At 39.8% G+C, this 7,336-nt stretch overlaps 1 protein-coding gene across 7 annotated transcripts in view; it reads left to right on the plus strand.

The window, feature by feature from the left end:
* Positions 1-6,769, plus strand: part of bsna (bassoon presynaptic cytomatrix protein a) — a 129,342-nt gene extending 122,573 nt beyond the window's left edge. For 4 of the 7 annotated variants that reach the window (XM_063463298.1, XM_063463300.1, XM_063463299.1 and 1 more), the window contains one exon: positions 281-6,769. The gene's annotated coding sequence lies outside the window, so the exon portion shown is untranslated. The remainder of the gene's footprint in view (positions 1-280) is intronic. The other 3 variants (XM_063463302.1, XM_063463303.1, XM_063463304.1) reach the window with 1 other exon arrangement.
* The last annotated feature ends 567 nt before the right edge of the window (positions 6,770-7,336 follow it).

Genomic DNA, 7,336 nt, shown 5'->3' on the forward strand with positions numbered 1-7,336 from the left:
GATCTGGACTCAATCCATTGTCCCCTCTGTGCCTTCTATGTCAAAAGGACAGCAGCTGTGATGTTGTAAATAGTGGTTATTGTGTACATATGTGAAAGAAATAAGCTTTACAAGGTGAAGCAAAGTTACAGTGGGTTATATTGGTGCGGTAGCAAATGATGCACCACTGCTAATGCATCTAACAGTAGACTTTTATGAACATATACATACAGAGACACCAGACCAAACGGGGTGTGTTCTATATTTTGATAAAATTCCTTTTCTGTTTTTGGTTTTTTAGATAAAGTCCAAGCCAGAATCCATCTTCTGAAAGAGTCTCTTCATCCATCCGGCAGTCCCAGCCAAAGAAGCAGATGTGAATATTGCAGAGTCCTTGAACCAACCAACCCACAGTACTTCCAAATCCAAAAGTCTAAAATTGGTCTTTGCTTTTGGTTTTCCTTGGAGATCTCCACAGCTGAGGGAGACAAGTGGAACCAACTCAGGCCCTCCATGTAGATTTAACACCAGTGGACGGAAATATGGTTGGTGTATATAGGTGATGCAGTTCTGTTGTCATGGGCTGATGTTCATTCCCGCTAACAGCATATAGGAAATGCTGGCTTTACCAAGCTGGTGGCATGCAGGAATCCTTGCATTCACAGTCCTTTGCTAAAACAAGGAAAAGTATAAACCAAACTCCCCTCTCTCCTCTTTTCCGTCTCTTTTCGAAGTAAAGAAAGCGTGGGGCAAACGGATTAAACCGTTGGAGAACTGCAGGTTTTTCTGGTACTAAAGACTTCTTGTTCGCTGACAAAATGAAGAAACAGAAACGTCTCTCTGAATGAATAAGACGATGACAATGACGTGGCCGACACAGAGGGAGCGTGTTGGCATGCATTTCTTTCCACGGTTTGCTCTGTTTTTATCTACATTCCAGATCGGAACTGTTCCCTCTTCCTCACCTCTCTGCATTTCTTGAATGCTAATTCTTCTTTCTTTCCAGTCCCCGTCAAACGATCCACAACTCGCCATGTCTTTAAAGAAGTGGATTTAAAAAAAAGAAAAAAAAGAAAGGAAAATGTAGAAATTTGGAATGCATGGAACTTTATATCCAAGACCTTACACTGTTCATCGTTACTTAACAGAGGCCATAAAGACACTGGAAACACATCGACATAAACAGTAACGAAAAAGAGAGATTACTGAAGCAACACACAAGAATCCGGCCACGGGAATAAGAGGAGCATTTACTTTTATTGTGTTTTTGTTGTTGTTTGTTATGTTCGGTATGTAGAATGAAGCTATAAATGGTTGGATTTTATTTATTTATTTTTTTAACCAGCCATTGCAAAGCCATTAAGACAATATTAGCCTGCAGTGCTTGTGGCAATCTCCGCAAAATTTGTTTCTCGGATACTGCTCGCATTGTCGTAGGTGGTTGTCACTTTTGTTGATTTCTTTTGATTTATTTAGTTTTCTAAACTATTTTTTTTAATTTGCCTGGTTTTATGTTGCAGGTTACCAGTATCGCCTTAATCATTTTAAAATGTTTTATTTTCAGGTAACAGTGGCATACTTTTTTATGACATCCTGTAAACACATCATCCGTCACATCCTTTAGGTTTTTTTTATGTAGTAACATCAGCTGGAACACTGGCCACAGAGAGATTAATTTCTATTTTTTAAATTGACATTGTTTTGATAATTTTTTGTGATATTATTTTTCATTTATTTATTTTCTATTGTTTTTTTACCCCCTTCCATTTGATTTTTTCTGACTCTTTATTTATTGTGAATAATTATAAAAGCAATAGGGCAAGAGGCGATGAAGTAAAGAGCACAATCATGTGTCATTTCAAGAGTTGGTGGAATAGAAATGTGTTGCCTCCGTCTGTCTAACTTACCACCGATGTCTGACTTAAAAGTACCGCAAAATTCACTCTTTACACTGCTGTGCCAGAGAGCAGGAGTTTGCCTGATCACCACAAGTCCGCCCAGATCTTTCCCTCCGACCGGCAGTAACCTGTTTTGGAGTGTTACACTGCTACATAAGCCAGATGGAGTCTGATCGAAAAGCACTGCAGGGCAGCACAGAGGCACTCGAAAAGCAGACCAGTCCACACACTGAGGCAGAGCTGAACTTGACGTCATTTCCCGTCGGGAGTCAGGGGAAGGGGGAGTTGTTTGTGCCCGAGGACGATTCTTCCGGCCACTTCAACGCTCCTTTTAGGGAGGCCGGAAAAGGCTCATCCGAGCTCTTCGCACTCGAGTTTTTGTCAGCATGCGCCTTCACTCTGTCAAATGTGTATAGTGCACATGAAAGCACACTCTAAATGGTGTCAAAAAGGGAAAAGAATTGTGACTGAAGAACCAAAAATTAACACACTTGGTTGTGTCACACAAAGTCACTTGCCTCCCCCCCACCACCTTTAACTTTCTATTGTTGGTGGCATCGACAACTCTACCCCCCTCCCCCCAAAAAAACCCTCTCTCTGAGACTGCCAGCTGTCAAGGAATCTTCTCAGGTCAGTGTTCTCCCTGCTGTTGCTCCTGCAGTGTATTGTGGGATCTGTGGTAAGGTACTCAAAATGTACTCTGTCAGGCCAATCATTGCGAGGCCCTCAGCAAAACTAAACGGAACCAACCAACTTCTGCTGTATATTGTCTGTGTGAACGCTCGCTGGGAACCTTCGCATGCCTCCCGGCGCAGAAAACCTCAGTCACCTCTATATCGTTCTGTTCCTAATGTTTGTACGTGTGTGCGGGTTCTGTATGCGTGTATTTAACAAACATCATCTAATGTGGAGGGGAAAGGAACACAAAAAAACCCCTGAAAAAAAACAAGTCAACCAGAGTTTAATCAAGACAAATATGGTGGGCAGAAGAGGCGACCTCTCATCTCCAGTCGTTCTATGCAATGAATCATATTTGGAAAATCACAAGGAGGAAAAGGCAAGTGAAACACACAGATGGGGGGGAAAAGTCACACGTGTTTTTTTTGCATATCACATTTGTTTTGATACCTGTAGTAGATTAATATAAGAGGATTCTGTGAATTTGTGTATGAAACTGGTTAATTGTAAGGGAAATCTGAAGATGGATCTTTCTCTTTTTTTCATGTTAACCTAAATGTTTGGGGTACCGTTCTGCAACCAAAGATGTATTCATGGCAGCTGGGAAATTACACCTGTGATTTGAACAAAATATGCTGCTTGATGAGTTAGATGCATCAGGCTGTTCTCTATCAAATGTTAGGCAAAGCTGATGAAGTGTGCAATTTCCTATTTTTATACAAATATGTGACTTTTCTTTTTTCCAGCCAATCAGTAGCTCACATAGAGAAGAGTCAAAACCTGCTTACCAATGAACACAAACCAAAAAATTAGCTGAAATGGAAGGAGAGAGCAGCAGGTGCAGATATTTGAAAACTATTTAGCAGGGACTCAAAAATCCCGGTTGTCATGAACGCATCCAAGCAATCCAGTTTTATAAAGGAAAAATAGAGAATTAACAGATTATAAGAGACAGATTATGATATACTTAAATATATTCCCTAAAATGGTAAGTGTCTGCTCAGGGGTAAAGAAGAAAAGGTCTCCCTTTTTTAATTTAATAACCAGACCCAGAATTCTTATTAGCTAGCTACCTAATGTGCAATTGTAGTTTTGTTTTTTTCAGATAATGAAGCACCAAAAATTAAAGGATATAGACATAGCAATTTAAAGTTCAGATGTATAATTATTACAAAACCTATAGATTATATTTAACAAAAGAAACTGCTGTAGGCTATGAAGTTAAACACTATTCAAAGCATTCCTAAATGAATTTAAGCAGTGAAACAGGGGAGTTTGCGTATGTGTGGGTGCGTGCGTGCATGTGTGTGTGTGTGTGTCTTTGGTTTGCACTGGTAGCAGCTTATTACAGCAAGTTATAAAAGAATCTATTTATTGAAATCCAGATTTAAAGAGTTGGTTTATGCAGTATCAAAGTATCCCTTAACTATAAATTCCTTTGAAGTCTTATTTGAGCAGCGCCTCACAAGAAGCTAGTATATGTATATATTGTTTTTATTTTCTGAAACATTTATTGTTTATAGATGATTCGTCTATGTAAGAGTTTATTTTATCATACAGAGCGGGTATAGAAAGCGAGCTGGCATTAGGAAAAAGAGAGATTTAGGTTTAAAATTTATAGATATATCGATGAGAAACTGTGTTTGTACATAAGTCGCCTATATGTTTTTTCACCACGGTTCTTCAGCCTCACTCTAAGTTGCACATTAAGTGTGTGTAAGCCAAACAGAAGAGATCACGGATACGCTGCCGTCGGATCGGTGACTTCACCAAGAAAAGATTCAGATTAGGCTTCAACGAACAATATGAGAGAGAGTTTAACGTTACCCAAGTTAATACCAACTTCCACTATTGTACAGTATGTCGTATGTTTTTGGAAGTTTGTTTAAAAAAAAAGAAAAGAAAGCAAAAAAAAATCAAATAAAATGTAGAATAAAACAATCCTCAATCACTTTTGCCTCAGGAAAGCACACATTAAAGGCAGCATCGCAACGGAGATGTTCAGAAGACAACAGATAATAATGGGTGTGTTTGTGCAGGCGCAGTGAAAGCAGATCGCTTACGACACCGGTGAAATCGTGGCTGCTGCCGGTCAGAGGGAGTCTGTAATATTTGGAGCACATAAATCCCAGGAACTGTGAAAACGTGTTCGTGGCGGTTTCTTTTTTCTTTTTCTTCTTTTTTTTGCTCCAGCCGCTGAAGGTGACTTAAATATGCATAGCAGCAAGGGCTTTTATACTAATATACTGGTCATTGAAGAAAGCCATCCTGTTACTGCCCTCTAGCCAGTCGTGGTCTCTGTCTATACTCTGCGTGGTGTGCGTCTATAACCAGGAATGCAATGGACTTCTGTTCAGACCACAGCAATCACCAGTGGGCAAAAATAACCAAGCCACAGCTGGGTTTTTCAATGGCGTTTGAAGCACAAATGTAAACAATATTAGAGATAGATAAAACTCTGAGGGGTTGTGTTCCAAACTGTGAATGAAATCTGCTGTAGGGACTTCCTCCAAACAGAAAAATGTGGAGTTTTTCCTCAATGCCAGGAGCAGGAATGTTATTTCAAATGACCGTTTGGAACAAAACTCTAGTAGTTGGATAGAGAACTCTGGCAGATTTACAGACGTGAAGCTAAACGAGAGGTTTCTTCCACCACATCTGCGACATGTCTTTGAATCTGAAACGTCTCAGCAATAAAGCTGCTTTTATGCACAGTCAGACAATCTGGACCTTTAACCCTTTGTGACATTGATCTGTATCTGAATTGGGCGTGAATGTACTTGCTGTAACTACAAATCTTTTATCTTAACGACAGAGTGCCACATAGAGTTATAGACACAGTGTCTCTGTTTGAGCTGTCTTTAAATGCAGCTTAAAATGCTTTTGGGAAATCCAGACTGTGTGTGTGTGTGTGCGTGCGTTCCCGCCGGTGTGTGCTCTCAACCAAAAAAGGTAGCATGCAGTGCTTGTACAGAGCATAGTGTAGTAACAGTCACCACTGGTCTTGCTGTTGGTCATGAAGACAGTGAGCGTATAGTAGGACCCTAGATCGATTTTAAAACACAAATATATATATAAAATGTATAGTGTGTGTAAATGTCTCATGGGTGAGAGACTGTAAAAGAAGCTAAATGCCGAAACAAATGAAACCACGAGAGAAAAGTCCATCTTTCACTGTAAAACCATCAGGGATCATTTATTATCACCTTTTACCTGTATGAATCATTAAAGTTAAAAAAAAAAAAAAGGACAAGTGCATGACCTGGACACCTGCCCTAACCTGACCTAACTACTCCCCTCCCACCCCCTTTTGACCATACGAACCCCTTCGACCTTTGACCTCCCACTTCACGGGTTGCCATGTCGTGTTTTTTTTCCAGTGTAAATATCACACGAGAACCGGCTAGAGTCCGCTTCGAAACAGACACCAACAACATGTAAATGCCATGTAAATCTCAAACATACACACACACGCACGCACGAGAGGCACGAGAGAGGCGTTTGCACACCAAAAACGGCAACACAAGCTGGAGCGTATGCAAGCCGGAAACTCCCTGCCCAGACTCGTGCTACATGTGTATAAAAGCAACGAGAGAACATAACGAACAAGATCAGATGTTGATTTGATCAATAAAACGACAAAATGCATCGTTGTGCGTATGTGGCTGGCTCGTGCGGACTGTTTAAAACTCATTTTAAAAAAAAAGTTGTATTCGGATATGAGAAAAAATAAACATATTGGTCTGTGTAGAGTTTCTATACATGTCGTGTTTGTAAAATGAGAACATCAAAATCAAAAAAGGGAAAAATATCCTGGCTTCCATGTGACTTTTGGGGTGGGTGGGGGGATTTTATGGAGATGGAGAGAGGGTGAAGTGGACATTGGAAATGTGTGTGTAAAAAAAACTAAAATAATTATAAAATAATGCAATTGAATGAAGTAAAAGGTTGAAAATAAAATACAGAAAAAGGTGGAGAGCCTAAAAATGAGTACAAAGTGTTCCATTCACTGTTGTAAGTGCAATGAGCTAAACTTCCTGTTTCCCCATTGTAAAACCTTGTGTATGTTTCCGTGTATTCCTCCTGTAAATGGGTGTAGTAGACCTGGTGCATCATGCCATGTAATGTGATGAATGACAAATTATGACCTTACAATACATTTCAATCAGGAAATATAAATAAAAAAAACAAAAACAAATACATTAAAAATGTGTTTATGCTTTGTGTTTTTTTAAAGCTGTTGCTTTTCTGTGTCTTTACTGAGCTGATCCATCGTTCATAACTTGGCACGGCAGTTGATCCCTGCTTTGAAGCATCAACTTCAATATTTGGAATATTTGGAGTATTACCATCTTGTTTTTGGAATATGAACATGTGCATCCATGCAACCATGTGGGCACCTGCAGAGATTTTTCTTAAGCGCTGACAGCTGCATCATTGAAGCAGGCTTCTAACGGCAGTTGTGGCATGCAGCTTGGACCTTGCAGATGCCGCTGATGTTCTTATGTCTGCACATGCAAGATGCAAAATGATACAATTCACTTCTGCAGGCCTGCTGATTTTCAGCTTAAACAGGAGAGAAGTGAAGCCAGTCCCCAGGCCGTTGTTTTCTAATAGCTTCATAAGAAGCGCTGACTCTGTCTCTCTCTGTGGCATCGTCAGCCTCCCTAAACACGCCGCACACACAAAAACCCTTTAAACCCAGTTTTGTTTAGATTTTTTTATCATTTACTAACAGTGTGTACACATATAATTGATTTATGCATATTCTTATACCTGAA

Source organism: Pelmatolapia mariae, linkage group LG20 (assembly GCF_036321145.2).
Source record: "Pelmatolapia mariae isolate MD_Pm_ZW linkage group LG20, Pm_UMD_F_2, whole genome shotgun sequence".
Taxonomy (NCBI): domain Eukaryota; kingdom Metazoa; phylum Chordata; class Actinopteri; order Cichliformes; family Cichlidae; genus Pelmatolapia; species Pelmatolapia mariae.